Consider the following 19637-nt stretch of genomic DNA (forward strand, 5'->3'; position numbering starts at 1 on the left):
TCCTCCCACCTTACTTCATCTCACCCTTTCAGCACATATTCCTTTCTCCCTCATGTGTTTATCTGGTTTCCCCTTAATTGCATCTGTGCTATTTTCCTCAACTCTTTGTGATGATGAATTCCACATTCTTTGAGTAAATAAGTTTCTCCTGAATTACTTGTTGCATTTATTTATGACTATTTTCCAATTATGATCCCTAGTTATCATGGGTACAGTTGTACAATAAAGCCTGTTTAACAAAACCCAAAGTGGTTAGCAAATGAGATAATAAAGTGCCTTAATCTGCATTCCACGAAGACACTCCCAATATGTTTCAACTTGCTTGGTATTGGAATATTCTTTTTCTTGGTGAGCCTCCTGAACTCTACTGAATACGGGGGTAACATAATCCTTCTATTATAAACTCACCATAGTACCAGATGGCAGATTGGAATGTCAAGCACTCCTGGGAGCAAGGAAAGAGGAGCAGGTACTCGAGTAACCTGTAAATTGGAAAGTATGGGCTTTTGTCACTGTTGGTACTGAAGTCCCCAAGGAATCTGTTCTGTTTAGTCTAAATTAGAGTAAAATAACAGCAGGTAGAACACTTTAATTTTTGAGTGTTGCTGAAAAAAGATACTTTTTTTGGGGGGTTGAAGCTTGGCAGTTAACTGTCAGTTATCATCAACTGGTGCATTCTCCATGGCAATGTCTCTACCAATCAGAGTCCACTTGCCAACCAAGTCACTTCTCATACAGTGTAAATATGCTGTTCCCCTGACATTGATATTTTCTTGCAAATTGTCCTGATGAGTGCAAGATGAAAAGCTTTGACAAAAAATGTCTCATTTTCAGCAATACTCAAGTTCTGTACTACCAAACAACTACATTTTTAAAAAAAAATTCGTTCATGGGATGTGGGCATCACTGATAAGGCCACCATGTATTGCCCATCCTTAATTTCCCTTGAGAAGGTGATGGTGAACTACCTCCTTGAATACAACTGAGTGGCTCGAAAAGCCACTTCAGAGGGCAGTTAAGACTCAGCCACCTTGCTGTCGGCCTGGAGTCACATATGGGTAAGGATGGTGGATTTCCTTCCATAAAGGACATCAATGAACTAGATGGGTTTTTATGACAATAGTTTCATAATCATCATTATTGATACTATCTTTTTTTAAATTCTAGATTTATTTAATTAACTGAATTGAAATTCCGCTGGTGTCATGGTGGCATTTGAACTCTTACCTGCAGATTATTAGACCAGGCGTCTGGATTACTAGTCCAGTAACATAACCACTGTGCTACTGTATCCTGTAATGTACAATATACATTCTTCTTCCAAAAAATGCACAATCTTTATTTAAAGCTTTTAAATAAAGAGATTAAGCTGTAGAATTGAGCCTTTTAGTCATGGCATATAATCACCCTATTAATGCAATTTTATTTTATTCGCAGTAATGTTTTGGTTCCGAGGTGCTTCTGGCTATACCAATGGCACCAATTTAATCTGAAGTATTATGCTTTCCCAATCGCTGTGTTATAGACACTTACCAATTCTGTACCAGATCCATCCTTGGTGACTTAAGGATTAAACTTGGCAGTTTTGATTTTACTTCTTTGGGTTCAGTTAGTTCATCATGTGCCACAGGCAGGAGCTAATGAAACAAGATAATTAATGATTGAGCTGCATGCGATAATCTTCCAAGCAGTTGTGTGTCACATCAACACCCTGGAATTCAATCAAGTATAAAGCAGTCTAACACACAAACAGTATTGTGGAAATTACCGGAACAATTAATTACAGCTGTGCTCTGCATTTTCAAGTAGTCACTTTGAAAACATTTGTCCATTGAAATGTGTAAACATTCGCCCATTTAAACACTAACCCCTGCAATCTCTCTCTCTCTCTCTCTCACACACACACACACAAAAACGTACACACAAATCTTTTTCAACATGATGAGTAAGAGGAGGAAAAAAGCCTAAGTTTACATGTAAAAGATCAAAGATAAGGCAGGGCTGCAGGCAACCTGACTGATATTTGCTGGATCACTTTAACTTTTTAATTGACTCTGACTGCTGTCAGGAGGCTGTGTTACATGGAATTACTCTGGAATATATAACACAGAAACAGGCCCTTTGACCCAACTATGCCTGCGTTTACGCTCACACAAGCCTCCACCCACCCCTCTCCTTCTAACTCTATTAACATATCCTTGCATAACTTTTTCCAGCATGTGTTTATCTAGCTTCCCCTTAAATACCTCTAGGCTATTCACCCCAGCTACTCCCTGAGGTAACAACTTCCATTTTCTCACCACGCTGGGTAAATAAATTTCTCCTGAATTCTCTATTGAATTTATTAATGACTATCTTATATTTATGGCCCCTTGTTTTAGTCTCCCCCATGAGTGAAAACATCTCTATAACCACCCTACCAAATCCTTTCATAAACCTAAAGACATCTATCAGGTCACACCTCTGCCTTCTTTTTTTTGAGTGGGTTGGAACCATTCGCCCATTGAACATTCTTCTAAGAAACCTGACCAAGGTCCTGATCCCTAGGATGATGCAGCTCCCACAACACTGAAGAAGCTTGACACCATCCAGGACGCAGCAGCCCCCTTGATTGGCACCATATCCACAAACATTCACTTCCTCCACCACCGACGCACAGTAGCAGCAGTGTGTACCATCTACAAGATGCACTTCAGGAACTCACCAAGGCTCCTTAGGCAGCATCTTCCAAACCCACGACCCCTACCATCTAGAAGGACAAAGGCAGCAGATAGATGGGAACACCACCACCTGGAAGTTCCCCTCCAAGTCACTCAGCATCCTAGCTTGGAATTATATCGCTGTTCCTTCACTGTCGCTGGGTTAAAATCCTGGAACTCTCCTCCCTAACAGCACTGCGGGTGTATCTGCACCACATGGACTGTAGCAGTTCAGGAAGGAAGCTCACCACCACCTTCTTAAGGACAATTAGGGATGGGCAATAAATGCTGGCCCAGCCAGTGAAGCCCATGAATGAATAAAAAATAGCCCCAGAGAGGAGGGAGGTGGCAGAATCAGCCATGGTTGTCTTCTTCTCCTTCCTCTTTTTTTACGCTAGCTCCTGGTCAAGAGAACAGGAAGTTAACTAGTTTGAAAATGCTTGCCAATGTTACTTTTTAAACAGAAAACAGGAGCATTATGAACCCCTCTGAAGCACAAACTAGCTCCTTTGGAAATGCACCACAATTTCCTCTGAAACTCAGACTTATTTCTCTGAAGCTTAACATTGAAACTCGTTTTTGCTCTTTTGAAACTCATACGCTCCTTTGAAGATGACACTTGCTCCTCTGAAACTTTCCTCTGAAACTCACATCCCCTCCTTTGAAACTCACACTTGCTCCTCCAAAACTCACACTTGCTTCTTTGAAATTCACACTTGCTCCTCCAAAACTCATATTTGCTCCTTTGAAACTCACACTTGCTCCTCCGAAACTCACACTTGCTCCTCCGAAACTCACACTTGCTCCTCTGAAACTCACACTTGCTCCTCCGAAACTCACACTTGCTCCTTTGAAACTCACACTTGCTCCTCTGAAACTCACACTTGCTCCTTTGAAACTCACACTTGCTCCTCTGAAACTCACACTTGCTCTTTTGAAACTCACACTTGCTGGTCTGAAACTCACACTTGCTCCTCCAAAACTCATACTTGCTCCTTTGAAACTCACACTTGCTGCTCTGAAACTCACACTTGTTCCTCCGAAACTCACACTTGCTCCTCTGAAACTCACACTTGCTCCTTTGAAATTCACATTCGCTCCACCGAAACTCACACTTGCTCCTCTGAAACTCACACTTGCTCCTCCAAAACTCACACTTGCTCCTCTGAAACTCACACTTGCTCCTCCAAAACTCACACTTGCTCCTTTGAAACTCATACTTGCTTCTTTGAAACTCACACTTGCTGCTCTGAAACTCACACTTGCTCCTTTGAAACTCACACTTGCTGCTCTGAAACTCACACTTGCTCCTCCAAAACTCACACTTGCTCCTCTGAAACTCATACTTGCTCCTCTGAAACTCACACTTGCTCCTCCAAAACTCACACTTGCTCCTCCAAAACTCACACTTGCTCCTCTGAAACTCACACTTGCTCCTCTGAAACTCACACTTGCTCCTCCGAAACTCACACTTGCTGCTCTGAAACTCACACTTGCTGCTCTGAAACTCACACTTGCTCCTCTGAAACTCACACTTGCTCCTCTGAAACTCACACTTGCTCCTTTGAAACTCACACTTGCTCCTCCAAAACTCACACTTGCTCCTTTGAAATTCCCACTTGCTCCTCCGAAACTCACACTTGCTCCTTTGAAACTCACACTTGCTGCTCTGAAACTCACACTTGCTCCTCCGAAACTCATACTTGCTCCTTTGAAACTCACACTTGCTCCTCCGAAACTCATACTTGCTCCTCCGAAACTCACACTTGCTCCTCCAAAACTCACACTTGCTCCTCCAAAACTCACACTTGCTCCTTTGAAACTCACACTTGCTGCTCTGAAACTCATACTTGCTGCTCTGAAACTCACACTTGCTCCTCTGAAACTCACACTTGCTCCTCTGAAACTCACACTTGCTCCTCCAAAACTCACACTTGCTCCTCCGAAACTCATAATTGCTCCTTTGAAACTCACACTTGCTGCTCTGAAACTCACACTTGCTCCTTTGAAACTCACACTTGCTGCTCTGAAACTCACACTTGCTCCTCTGAAACTCACACTTGCTGCTCCGAAACTCACACCTGCTGCTCTGAAACTCACATTCGCTCCTTAGTGTCATAGAGTCACAGAGGTCTACAGCACAGAAAAAGGCCCTTCGGTCCATCGAGTCTGTGCTGGTCAAGCAAGTACCTAGCTATTCTAATCCCATTTTCCAGCACTAGGCCCATAGCCTTGTATGTCATGGCATCGCAAGTGCACATCCAAATACTTCTTAAATGTTTTGAGGGTATCTGCCTCCACCACTCTTTTAGGCAGTGAGTTCCAGATTCCCACCACCCACTGGGTGAAAAAATTCTTCCTCACATCCCCTCTAAATCTCCTGCCCCTTACCTTAAATCTATGCCCCCTGGTTATTGATCCCTCCACCAAGGGGAAAAGTTCCTTCCCAGCTACCCTATCTATGCTCCTCATAATTTTATACACCTCAAACTCCTCTGCTCCAGGGAAAATAATCCCAGTCTATCCAATCTCTCCTTGTAACTAAAACACTCCAGCCCTCTCCTCTGCACTCTCTCTAGTGCAATCACAATCCTTCCTATAATGCGGATTCCAGAACTGCACGCAATACTCTAGCTGTGGCCTAATCAGCGTTTTATACAGTTCCAGCATAACCTCCCTGCTCTTCTATTCTATGCCTCAGCTAATAAAGGCAAGTATCCCATATGCCTTCTTAACCACCTTGTCTACCTGTCCCGCTACCTTAAGGGACCGGTAGTCATGCACACCAAGGTTCCTCTGATCCTCGGTACTTCCTAGGGTCCTACCATTCATCGCATATTCCCGTGCCTTGTTTGTCCTGCCCAAGTGCTTTGAAACACACACTTGCTTCTTTGAAACTCATACTTGCTCCTTTTGAAACTCACGTGAAATCCCCTGGAACTGTTGGCGATGTGGATTCCCACAGTTTTGCCTGGATGGGAAACAGAAAAATTGTTGGCGAAACAGCAGGTGCAAATTCTCCCAGAAATATTTAGGGGTACATTTTCTGATCGGTGAATTTCAGCTACAAATGCTAGTGCACTCAGTCTATGTTACACAGATTAACACCCTCCATGAAACACCACACAGAAAGACTTGGTACAAGTTTGCGAAATGTTAGTACCTGAACCAAATAATATATACCTCTAATAACCCAGAGTTTGCCAATAATAAGCACATTACAGCACAGCTATAGAACTCTGAATAGCAAGAAATGAAATAGATTTGCTGAAACTACATATCAAAATATTTGCTAAGCATCATAACATTTAGGGGCTGTGGCTAGGAATGTAGTCCTCAGATAATAAGACAGTGATTATGATATTAGTTCAAAATAATCCTTTGGTTATTATGTTGAATTCTGCCATAGTTCCATGGCTGCCAATAGCATTGCTCATGAAGGATATTGATTCTAAGAAAAATGAAATTGAAGGTAGACTGAATTCTAACCTTGCTTAGTTAGTTGCCTTCCCGCCTCTAAGTCAGAAGGCCTGAGTTCAAGCCCAACATCATGACTCATAGTGCAAGGTGACACTTTAATGTAGTGCTGAGGAAGTGCTATATTGTCATTAGTGCTGATCTTCGTGTGAGCTGTTAAACTGAGGGTCTGCCTGGTGGTTTGGGTGGATCTTTAACAATAATGTCATATTATTTGAAGAGTCAGGTGTTTCTCCTTGTAACCTTGCCAATATTAATTACCTGACCAATATCACCAAGCAGGTTAACTGATCACTTATGTTAGCTGTGACACAATGGGTAGCACCCTCACCTGAATCCGAAGGTCCTGGTTTCACTTTCCAGAGACTTGAGCACAAAACTTAGGCTGACATGCCAGTGCTGCATTGTCATTTGGATGCGATGTTAACCCAAGGTCTCGTCTGCCTTCTCAGGTGGATGTAAAATATCCCATGGCACTATTTCAAAGAGAAGCAGCAGAGTTCTCCCTGGTGTCCTGGCCAATATTTATTCCTCAATCAACATCACTAAAACAGAATGTCTGTCATTATCTCATTGCTGTTTGTCAGAGCTTGCTGTTTTTGGCTGCCGTGTTCCCTACATTATAACAGTGACTACACGTCAAAAGTAAGTCATTGGCTACAAAAAGTGCTTTAGGGTATCCTAATGTTGTGAAAGGTGCTATATAGATGTAAGCCTTTCTTTTTTTCCACTCATCTCATGTGCTGCTTTGATGTGTACAAGCATACGAACATACGAGATAGGAGTGGGAGTAGGCCACTCGGCCCCTCGAGCCTGCTCCGCCATTCAATAAGATCATGGTTGATCTGTTTGTGTTTCGAGTTCTAAATTCCCATCTAACCCCAGTAACCTTTGATTCCCTTTGCCTAACATGAATATATCTACCACTGCCTTAAAAATATTCAATGACCCCGCCTCCCACCGCCGTCTGAGGCAGAGAGTTCCAAAGTCGCACAACCCTCTGAGAGAAAAAGTTTCTCCTCATCTCTGTCCTAAAAGGGCAACGCCTAATTTTAAAACAGTGACCCCTAGTTCTGGACTCACCCACAAGAGGAAACATCCTTTCCTCGTCCAACTTGTCAAGACCATTCAGGATCTTATATACTTTAATCAAGTCACCCCTCACTCCTCTAAAATCCAGTAGAAACAAGCCCAGCCTATCTAACCTATAAGACAACCCATTCATTCCAGGTATCAATCTAGTAAACCTTCTCTGAACTGCCTCCAAAGCTCTTACATCCTTCCTTAAATAAGTAACATAAACAACAGTATTCGAGATGCGGTCTCACCAATGCCCTGTATAATTGAAGCATAACATCCTTACTTTTATGTTCAATTCCTCTCATAATAAAGGATAGCATTTCATTAGCCTTCTTGATTACATGCGGTACTTGCATACTAACTTTTAGTGACTCCTGTACAAGAACACCTAGATTCCTCTGCAACCTGGAATTCTGCAGTTGCTCGCTGTTTAAGTAATACTCTGCTTTTTTATTCTTCCTGCCAAAGTGCACATTTTCCCACATTATACTCCATCTGCCAGATTTTTGCTCACTCACTCAACCTATCTATATCTGTCTATATACTCCTTATGTATTCTTCACAACATACTTTCCTGCCTTTGTCTTACCTGCAAATTTAGTTTCCATGCCTTCACTCCCCTCATCTATGTCATTGATGTAAATTGTAAAAAGTTGAGGCCCCAGCGCAGACCCCTGTGGGACCCCACTCGTCACATCCTGCCAATCAGGCAAAAGACCCATTTATGCATACTTTCTGTTTTCTGCCAAGCAGCCAATCTTCTACCCAGATTAGTAAGTTACCCCCTACATTATGAGCTTTTATTTTCAGCAATGACCTTTGATGTGGCACCTTATCAAATGCTTTCTGGAAATCCAAGTACAGTATGTCTACAGGCTCCCCTTTATCCACTGCGCATGTTACTCCTTCAGAGGACTCTAATAAATTGTTTAATCATGATTTTTCCTTTCGTAAAACCATGCTGACTCTTCCCAATTACCTTGAGGTTTTCTAAGTGTGCAGCTGTAACCTTTTTAATGATGGATCTTCCCCATGATGAACGTTGAGCTAACTGGCCTGTAGTTTCCTGTTTTCTGCCTCCCTCCCTTCTTAGATAGGGGGCCTATATTTGCTACTTTCCAGTCTGATGGAACCTTTCCAGAATCTAGGGAATTTTGGAAAGTTAACTACAACCTCATCCGCCACCTCTTTTAAGACCCTATGATGAAGTTCATCTGGACCGGGAGACATGTCAACTCCATCAGTTTGCTCAGTACTGCTTCCCTAGTGATTGTAATTTCACCAAGCTCCTCTCTCCCCTCCACCTCCTGATTTACAATTGTCTAAGGATGTGTGGTGCGCCTTGAGATGTTTCTGAGACAGGGCAGCAGGAGTTATTTAAATGCATGCCTTTATTCCATTAAAGAGAAACCAGTTGTCCTGCCAGACTGTAAAGCTTGCTGACAAATTGAGCCACCAGACCAGGACAGCTCGGGTTCAATCCCCAATCTGTGCTGAGCCGCTTGGTTTTGCTGCAGCAGCCACAGTTCCAGTTCCCCTGGGCAAGAAAGCAAAGCCAGCCTGGGTTCCCACTGCCCGGTATTATTCAGTGCCTCCCATTGTAAAATCTAAGGGGGTAATTTTCACCTTCACCATGTGGGGCAGATCACCCACCCTTTGTGTGTGTGGACCAGAGATCAGTACTCGATCAGGTTCAGTTCTGATGCTTCATCCAACAGTCAATATTGTGGAAAACATACTGTGCTACGTACTGGAGGGTGATTGGTACATATGGAAGTTGCAAGATTTGGGGCTCAGTCATTCAGCTTGAGTCTCACTAACCCAGTTTTCCCACACTATCACACTCACTAACCCAGTTTTCCCACACTATCAGACTCACTAACCCAGCTTTCTCACACTATCAGACTCATTAACTCAGCTTTCTAATACTGCGAGACTCACTAAACCAGTTTTCTAACGCCGTGAGGCCGACCAAACTTTCTAACGCTGTGAGACTCACTAAATCAGCCTTACTACTAACCCAGCTGGGTAAAACTCGCACAGGCACCGGCCCAGATTTCTCAGAGACAGACTCGCAAAGCCAGCTCTCTCACATTCAATCTCACTAATCCAGTTTTCCCCCCAAAATATTGCGGCCCCTCCCCTCCTATAACGGGCCTGAGAGACTGAGTACCCTCCCACTCTGAAACCTGGAAACTTTCTCCCGGCTCTCTTTGTGGATAATGTCACAAAAAAAATGTGAAAAATTCCACAGAGAGACTGTAGTCAAAGTTTAACGTTATACACCCCCCACTGTCACAACAGGGAGGGAGCTAGGCTCTGCCGTTTCTTCTTCCATTGTTGAGGAAATAATTTTTAAAAATGCAGATTTTTTTTCCTTTTCACCATTCACACAAAGCGCCACTTCCACCCACAGATGGCATGGGCACAGAAAGGGCAATATTTTCACCCAGGGGGGTGAGAATAGCATTTGCTTTTCTTTTTTTAAACATTTTCCCTGCGCAAACAAATTTCTCAATAAGAAAGGCATTCTCCCCACACACTAATTGAAGTGTTGCCGAAAGGTGAGAGCGTTGACGGTATAATTAGTCTTCACGGCTTATTACAGTGCTGGGAAAAAAAAAATTGACAAGCCAGAAAATTGCTTTGATCTCTCTAATGCCATGACATTAATTGAAGCTTTCGGCTTAATGGAGTTCTCTGTTTCCAAGTCTCATTACTCTCTGAAAAATGATGTCGAAAACCCACACAAACCGAAGTGTTTTAATAAGACCCTGATCTTAACTGTTTGAGAGTCAATGCCGGTGGCAATTGCTGATCCAGGCAAGCATGGCAGCCAAGGAACCAAGCCCTTGCAGTTGCTTGCAGGTTGAATTGGAAATGGTGGTACGGTTACGAGGGTTTATGAGATGGCTATGTTTTGGGACTGTGGCTCGCTCCCCCGGAACCAAAGTCAGAGCGTGGAAGGAGGCCCATCGGTCTGGAAGCCAGGTAAGTTTGGGGGTCTTGGGCAGGTTAGGTAGAGAGGTGGTGGGGTGATGGACCGAAGGCAGGGTGGTGGTGGTGGATTGAAGGCTGTGGGAAGGTAGGAAGAAAGAGTTATTTTAGGGGTTCACCCCCCACAATCGGCAAAGGATAGCCCCCAAAGATAGAACTCCCCCTCTTCCTTCCCACACTTTGAAGAACTTATTTTAAAAATCGGTCTTCCCGCTCCCGCCTGACTGCCCATGCCAAACATTTTATGGCGCGGGTCATGTATTATCAGGGCCAATTGACTTGGTAACAACAAAAAGCTAAAAGTTCTGTTGAAAGGTCATGAGGACTCGAAACGTCAGCTCTTTTCTTCTCCACCGATGCTGCCAGACCTGCTGAGTTTTTCCAGGTAATTCTGTTTTTGACTTGGTAACAAGCCTAATTGACCCTTGAATATCTATTTAAATATGGTGGGGGCGGGGGCTGCCGATTTCAGCGATTGTGGGCGGGGAGCTCAGGGGTGGGTGGGGAGGCAGTGCAATGGGCACCTGCCCAATTTTATGTGCCCCCCCTCTGCTGAAAACAAGCCCAGCAGGGGCACATAACACGTCGCCCTGTGTCTTTAGTTTGGGATTGAAATGAAGGGGGTAAATGTGAACAGTTCTGAAGCCTGTTGAAAACAGGCCTGGGTGACTTGGCTGTTAAAGGGAGGCCCGAGTTGTTTTCCCTGGGAAGAAGGTGTAAGGTTGGAGATGATGACATCAGCATCTGTGTTTACAATGGTTAGACCGCTAGGCCTGAAATTTCTCTCTTGCATTGGGTGCGCAGAGTCGGGAGAATTCTCGACTCCGCAAACCCGACTCCTGAAAAGCACCCCTGAAGTTCTCATCTTCACTTGAGGGGTGGGGGTGGGGGCAGTGGTTGGTGTTGGGGGTGGTGCTGGGGGGTGGGTGGTGGTGGTGTTTATGGGAGTTGTGCCCGCCACTCCTGGAAACGGTGTGCAGGAGGCTGCCAGGTACGGAAGCGGGCTGGGTGAAAGGCTTACCTTGGTGCTCCGGCACTTTGCATCAGCTGTACAAATAGAATCAAACAAAAAACAGCTCTCCAGCTGTTCAATCCTCACACTCCCTCACCCCCCCCACACGTTGTAATTTGGATGGCTTGTCCAAGGAAGAGGTTGTGAGGCATAGAGCCTGAACAGTAACTATTTATTGTGGAACTTAACTCTGTACAGATATACAATTCAGTTGGCTTCTTCAGTCCAAGCCATGGGCTATCTCCACTCAGACTACTAATGGATTACTACTAGTCGTATAACTCCCTTAACATCATCATGTGGGTGGTACTGTTTCCCTAGTCCCACATTAACCTTTCACTCTTGAACACCCTCATACTATACCTCCCCTCAAGTCTTTATCCAAATAAATTTACGTTTATATTTACATGCTACCCCTTCTCCCCAAGTCTCTGACTTGACAGGTTTAACCAGTCTGGAGGTTTCACGACTCTCCCTAATCGTGTTCTTTTGAAGCTTGGAGGATTGATAGTCTCAACTTGGATTTCTTTGTTCTGACTTGACTTTCTTCAGTAGAAGCTGCAATATTTGGTGTTTTATTTGTTTGAAGTTCAACTCTTGATCCTTTTCTTCCTCTCCTTGCTGTTGTACTATTCTCTATCAAGTTTCCCTTTCATGGTCGGATGTTACGGGTTTATCCCTTTCTTTACGTTGACTATGCTCGCTATCCTTCTTCATTGAATTGGCTGTTTTTTTTTTAACAATTTTGTCCGCCATGCTTTGCCTTTAGAGCGATGACTCTGCATAGTCCCTGGTTCCTGAAGTTTTGGGGAATCCTGGATTCTGGTCTCCTGAGGCGAGAAAGACATTTGATTAATGTCTCGCTGTCTCTCCAATTGCAGTAATTCTGATGCAGTAGGAAGGTCAGTATTTTGTAACATAGAAGAGGTGGACCTCCTCTGATTTGGTTTTGTTTCTAGATCTGAAGCCATTTAATAATTCGCACCCTGGGCCATCAATTCTGGTGGATGGATCAGTGTGGATGTACTTACTAAGGGGTCAATATTGACAGATGAATGCGGGATTGTACCAGCATCTCCTATCACCTGGGTTTCGACTTCAATCCTCTCTGATGATTCACCAAGTGATGAAGAATCATGGTCGCACTCAGGTATTCGTTGTTCCAGCTGGTCTGTTTCCTCTTCAGACCGAAGGAGGTTACCTTCATCTGTTGCAAAGGAGCTGGATTATCTGCCTCAGCAAAGAGTGTTGAAAATTCTGCATTGAAGTCCCAATCAAGGTCAATCAGCGCTGTTGGATGGTTTGAGGGTCTCCAACTTGGCATTCTCAGTGACTTTTTGTTCCTTGACTTTGTCCGTTATTTCGATGAGGTTGAGGGCAACACAGGCGTCTCGACTCAGGAGAGAAAATTCATGATTTCGAATCACACATAGCGTCTCCAGAATCTGCTTGTTCCCGTATTGGAGTGGTTCTAGACGCACGTCTGTAACTGGTAGTCTGATCCCTCCCGGGCCATATAATGGCGTGTCTGTTGTCTGCAGCCAGAGGTTGGCTGGTCACGGTTCTCTATCGGACAGGGCTGTCACACTTACTCCCGTGTCTAATTTAAAATTAGTAATATGCCTATTGACACATTTATCAGTATTCCAGAAGGTATATCTGGGAACTTTAGGAACCATTGTTGTTCTTCATCTTGCTGTGACTTTTCTATTTCGCTGATGGCTTTTTGGCAAAGGTTCGTTGGTGATCCTCTATATGTTTGGAGGTTTTTGATCTGCACATTTCCCCAGCCTTTTACAGTGGAAACATTCTGCTGTGCTTGCAGGACACTTGGTGCCTGTGAGGCTTTTTGGCACCACAGCGCTGGCATGGTTTTGCTGCCATCTTTAATTGCATACAGCCTTCTTTGCCCTGGAGTGTCTTTAGCATTTTGTTGTTTAACGAGCTGTACCATCATTGGGGGTGCTTTGTATCATGGTTTATACTCCCTTCTTAATATGGATCTATTTTGCTGACAGACTTCAGATCATTTGACAATCTGTGTCGCCTTCTCCAAAGTTAAATCTTCTTTGGATTGAAGCAAGTCAGAGAGGGTATTGTCAGTTACCCCAACTATTATGCGGTCTCATATCAGCTCAGACTTAAGATCAACATATTCACAGCCTTCAGCCAAACAATACAAGTCATTGATGAAGGTGTCCACAGGTTCTCCAGGCTTTTGGACACTTCTATTAAACCTTGCTCTTTCCAAAGTTTTATTACTCCATAGGTCAAAGTAACTGTCAAAGGATTTTATGACCCCTTCAAATTTGTTAGATGATTCATTAATGCCTTGTCTGGCTATCACTTTGTCAGCAATTGCACCAATTGAATACAACAACGTATTAACTTGCTCAGCCTGTGATTTATTATCTATTCCTGACACAATCCTGTATCTTAAAAATCTCTTCCTCCATACTGCCCAATTCTGTGTCTGGTCTGCCCCTCCCATCTGCCCAAATCATTTTGGCGAAGTAAATTTTGAATCTATTGCTGTTTTCAGCTCAGGAGAGGCTCGCTTTGAATTTTTAAAATGATGCTGCAGAGATTTCCTGTGCTGATCGGGGTTTTGCGGATACCTGCCGCGGTTACTAAGCATTTCAAACCCTCTCCAAATCATTGCAATGATTATTAAGGCCGGTTAGTTGCTTGGCTGTCACTGGAGGATCGAATTTAGTAGCTGCTTTTTTCTTTTTTTTAACCACGCCACATGTGATGGCGCCGATGCTGGAGCCGGGCTGTGGTGTGTTTCAAGCTGTGCACTTAAAAATGAACTGTCTCCTGGTGCTTCATGGTTACTGGGCCTAGTTTAGAAGCTTTTTTAAGCCTTTTTAAAAGTTTGCCGACCCTTCCTCGGCTGGCGATTGGTTCTTTGACTCTGCTTTTTGATCGGGATTTTCAACAGACCTCCATGTGCTATGGTGGAGTCCTTACAGAGCTGCACAGTTGATTTATTTTCTCTGCCTCTCAGCCTTCTCATCCGTTATGCAGCTTTTCTGGTGATTTCCAATTGTTTCACCAAACTCTTCCACTTTGACGCGTCTTTTTTCAGGTCAGACTACGAATTTTTCCATTTTCACTTTTGGAGGATTTCAGGTCCTTCACCTGCTGCCGCCATGTTGTATGTTGTTGTAGTTCTCTAAGGAAGAGGTTAAGAGGCATAGAGTCTGAACAGTAACTATTTATTGCAGAACACAACTGTGTACAGATATACAAGTCAGTAGGCTTCTTCAGTCCAAGCCATGAGCTATCTCCATTCAGACTATCATCAAACTACTACTAGTTAAATAACTCCCTTTACATCATCATGTGGGTGGTATTGATTCTCCAGTCCCACATTAACCCTTTCAGTCCTGAATGTCCTTAAAACTATACCACACACTCCCTATGCCCCATTCATGCCAACTCATGCCATCTCATGCCCCCCACCCACCCCCAAGGCCCTTCATACCTTCCATGCCAATCTATGCCCACCCACTCCATGGCCCTTCATATCTTTATGCCAACCTATGCCCACACAACCCATGGCCCTTTATACCATCCATACCAACCTACACCCACACAACCCATGGCCCTTCATACCATCATGCCAACCTAGGCCCCCCACCCACCCACCTTATGGCTTCATGCTCTTCATATCAACCTTTGCCCCTCCACACCATGCCCCATGGTCCTTTATAGCCCCTATGTCAACTTAGTGCCAACTCATGCCAAGACCCACCCACCACCTTCTGCCTTTACACCCTCCATGCCAATTCACCCATTATCCACCATAGGAAGACCTCAGGACCCATGCTGAGATTAAGTAAGTTCTTAGATGTCTATTGATGAATTCGATATTAAAAAACACACACATGTTAATAAGAACCTATTCACTATATTTAACTTTGTATAATCCCTTATAAGAATAGGCACTTGTATCCATAGTCCCATTTCAAAGATTTTATAAGCATTTGGAGCTGTCAATCAAACAGTGAACTGACAGGTGCCCCACTGAGATAATGATAGGGTGTGAAATCAGTCATGCAGCACTAATCCTGTAATGGTAGCCCTCAGGTCAAGAGACAGACTGAAGGCAGTTGCAGCTTAACATGTGCAGCTGCCTCCATGAACCACAATGTCCAAAGTTAGACTCACTCCGATTACCCCTGCCCTGTGAAAATGGTGGTGGCTAGGTTTGGGAGCAGGACTTCTGGAGTCGGAGTCAGACCTCTGTGCCATTTTCACAAAGAGATGCTTCTATGTCTGAACAAAAGTTCAGGCCCTAGTCTCCAACGTCCAGGAAGGTGTTGAGAATGTCAGGTTGTAAACAGTTATGCTTTAAATGTCCATTTACTTCCAAGATAAAACAGAGTTGGGGTCTGATTGATAGTTATTCAGCATTTCTACCAGGATACAAAACCCCTGTGATTCACATTGCCATTGAGGTGAGCTTTGAGAGGGGAAGGGTTTCTAAGATATCTCTGAAAACTCACATATACAGGTAGCCTGCCAGGATCTGGGAGAGAGGGAGCAGCTAGAGGGCAAAATTCTCTATGGTTCACCATGCAGGATTGGGGGTGGGAACTCATGCTCGGATTGAAAAGACCAAATTCGTGAGGATTTGAAATGAGGCTGGAAGATTCACCAGGAAAAAACCCACATTGTGAAAGGCAGATATGGGGTTAAAAGTACCAGGCTTGGAAAGGAAAGGAATGGAAGTAAACCCTCAAGAGCTAAAAGTCGCTGTGGACTTGCTCTGGAAAATTCAAATGACTACTTAAGGGGCAGTGTAAAGTGTACCTATGAAGTGGGTTTTTTGGTTGTGTTAAAAGTAAAAGGGGAAAGTTCTGTACTGTAGTTTAAAGTATAAGTTGCCTGCAGTAATAGTGTTTAGTCAATAGTGCTTTTAGTATGTTTGTTGCAGTAAAAGTCTTAAAACATGATATCTTGTTGTGTCATCCTTCCAGCTATCAATGGAAGTTGTATATTTGTTTTTTTAAAGTTACTGGTCTCTTGGGCATTGTAACAATGGAGATGGGTGCTGGTGGTAATTCAGTATCCCCAATTCATCACCACTGGTTCCAACAACTGAGGAACTTGGCTCAATATCTCAGAGCAGTCACAAAATACATTGAATGCTCCCTGTTAATCCACAAAGAGTTGGATCTATCACCTTAAATCTGTGCCCTCCTCCATCCCGACAACAATTCTGCATTCCTCCAATTCTGACCTCTCATATTTCCTCGATTTCCATAGCCCCATCATTGGCAGCTGTGCCTTCAGCTGCTTGGAATTCCCACCTTAAATCTCTCCCTTTCTCTTTCTTCCTTTATGCTGTTCCTTAGAATCTACCTCATTGACTGAGCACTTGTCCTAATGTCTCTTTATGTGACTCCTTGGCTGATTACACTCCTGTGTAGTGCCTTGGGATGTTTTCCCACATTGAATTTGCTACATAAGTTCAAGTTGTTACGGGATGAAGACTGATTTATCCGATAGGTTTGATACTGCTCTTTGGAGCATGAGTTCAAATCTGACACAGACTGATAGAACAAAAGGTTCCTCTTCGGTAACTGCAAAGGTTCCTGTGTTGAAATATCTTAATTTCTCTCAGCTCTCCAAATAGCTGTGAATTCCACAAAGCCAAAGTGGCCAATCATATTCAACAGCCCCAGGGGCAGCCACTGGAGATCATAAAAAAGGTTCACCTATGTCCATTTGTGGCTGCTCATGCTCAAGCAGAGCTAGGATCTGAGCTCACACTCGACCCCTGTTCTTTCTTTGCCAAGGCATAAAATATAAGGGCATTCTTCCCTAAAGGGGCATTGATAGAGTCTTACAGTCACCATTACTGAAACTAGCTTTAACTCCTAATTCATTAACTAAATTCAAATTCCACAAACTGCTGTGCTGGGATTTGAACCCACATCACTATCCTAGGCCGGGGGAATTACTAGTCCAATGACATTACCACTGTGCCACCATCTCCCCTTATTGCACTGCATAATATTTTGAGGGGTCTAGATGGAGTGGATTGGAAGGCCCTATTCCCATTGGTTGAGGGGACCATAACCAGAGGGCAAAGATGTAGGGTAAGAGGTACAAAGTTTAGAGGGCATCTGAGGGGAACTCTTTTCACCCCAGAGGGTGGTAGGGATCTGGAACTCACTGCCTGAAAGGTTGGAGAGGCAGAAACCTTCATAACATTTAAAAAAATGCTTGGGTATGCACTTGAAATGGAGTAACCAACAAGGCTATTAGGGATTAGGCTGGATGGCTACTTGTCAGCCAGTACAGACGTGTTGGGTCAAATTCCCTCCTGCAGTGCTGTAAATTTTATGATTCTGACTTAGGGAGCACTCGATGCTGACATGAGCAGCAAAACATGCTCCATTCCCCATCACTGATATCCTTCACCCTTCATCAGCACAAAATTATATAAATCTAGAAAAAACATGCATATGAACAGATAAGCTGGTGGATAAGGAGATATATTGTTCTTGTGCATTGATCTTGTCGTGTGCAACCTATTGTGTTATTAGTTGACACCATAACTGTTATTAGTTACTCTTTTCACTAGCCTTTGGCTCAGTTCACCTGCCGACGTCACTGGGCGTTTTCTAAAGTCTAGTGGAAAGGTCAGTCCAGTTTATTATAAAGCAGATAGCGAGGGACACACAAAGGTATATATCAAACCAAGCTAAACCAGCACTGCTCCTGTATGCCCTGCTGATTGGGTTCAAAAATGAGTCACTTCTTTTGATGAGAGTTAACGTTAAAATCAGAAGTCACAGCTCCCTGGAGGAGAACCTTGCCAACTCACACATGACCTCAGTAAGTGCACCGTGTTTAAGGTGTCTTGCAAGAAAAAAGCCGTCTCTCAACTGACTCTTGTAATGTTGCCCTATTCCTGGTTGACACATTCAGTTATTAGAAGCCTTTTAATGGGGACACCCCAACAGTTCCTATTAACCAAACTTAAAAAAAAACCTCCACGAGAGTCACAAAAACGTACTGTATGTCATTAGTTGAAAGTTGTAGCTTAGCACCATCTTCTGGCCAAGCCTGCACACTAACCACTTGAGACCGAGTTGTGGGTAAAAAAAATGGAGCTGAAGAGAATTTTGATAGTTTGTCCAATAATTCTCAGTTTCTGTGCTGCATCAAAGTGCAGGAACCCGAAGTCAGATACGTTCACAATCAGAAAAACTCTTGTCATTGTGGAAAGTGTAAATGTTATTATTTAAGAAACTGCTTCAAGGCCAATATCAGTGTGATATGTCACCATGGTTCAAATACTTGAAAGAGAAGACAAGATAAATAAGGAAGTGATGATTGGGATAACATTAAAAATGGACTTTAAGAGCGGACAAGCAAATTTGAGATTCAGGAAATTGTTAGAAAGTTACACAACATATTGCTCGGACAATTATAGATACAGTCAGGACTGAACAGTGAGTCCAGTTATAGACACGTCAATACTGGACAGTCTTCCAGTTATAGACACTGTCAATATTGGACAGTCAAGTCTCATTATAGACATAGTCAGTACTGGACAGTCAGTCCAGTTATAAACACAGTTTATAACTACCACATACATCTACGTTGCAGTTTTAAAGCAGAAAATATCTCCGAGTTGGGAGTGAAACCAAAGCAGAATTAGGACAGGAAGTAGGATTGGAGCGGTTGGGGGTGGGGGTGGGTGGTGGGGAGTTGGTGGGGTGGAGAGATGCAAATGTTAATTAGGTTTTTTTGAGATGGGGCCACAAAGATATAGAGGGTCTCAGAATACGAGGCCCAGAGTCTGAGGGCTATTTCATCAATGACAGTAGGGATGAGATAAGGATGGTTATTGAACTCAACTGGATCCTTTCACAATGATCAATTAAACTGATATTTTAGTCCCTCTAATGTCATACCTTTGCAACAAATTGCTGGACAGCATTTTTTATTTCTCACACGGCCAACATCCACAGTGCAATAATTAGTGACGTCCAGGAAATCACCCGACTGCCAGTCTCATTGAGTCTCTGTAACTCAGCAAAGTATCAATAGTGACAGAGGAAGGCGGCATGTTCCGTTGTATCACCTCCACCTGAGTGGTGCACACAATCCTGTGGGGATAACCTAAAGGGAGAGAGAATAGAGCAAATTAAACAATGGGGATGAGTCCAAAAGAGTTCAAGGAATTGTCCATGAGAAGACCCAAAACAGCCTAAGTAATGTACATTTCTTCTAAGACAAAATCCCCATTTATTTATCTACAGTTTCTTTCATTGGTTCAGATAGTAGCACCTTTGCTTCTAGGTCAAAAAATTAAGGGATCAAATCCCATCCTTTACAGAGTTTAC

General features: G+C 43.4%; 1 long non-coding RNA gene across 1 annotated transcript; it reads right to left on the reverse strand.

Moving 5' to 3' along the window:
- Positions 1–407: 407 nt before the first annotated feature.
- Positions 408–19374, reverse strand: LOC144669476 (uncharacterized). The gene is made up of 3 exons (XR_013573673.1): positions 19206–19374; positions 1534–1637; positions 408–482 (listed from the first exon to the last, which is right to left on the reverse strand). It is a non-coding gene; the product is annotated as an uncharacterized LOC144669476 (long non-coding RNA).
- Between the last annotated feature and the right edge of the window lie 263 nt (positions 19375–19637).

Source organism: Cetorhinus maximus, chromosome 29, assembly GCF_964194155.1.
Source record: "Cetorhinus maximus chromosome 29, sCetMax3.hap1.1, whole genome shotgun sequence".
NCBI lineage: Eukaryota > Metazoa > Chordata > Chondrichthyes > Lamniformes > Cetorhinidae > Cetorhinus > Cetorhinus maximus.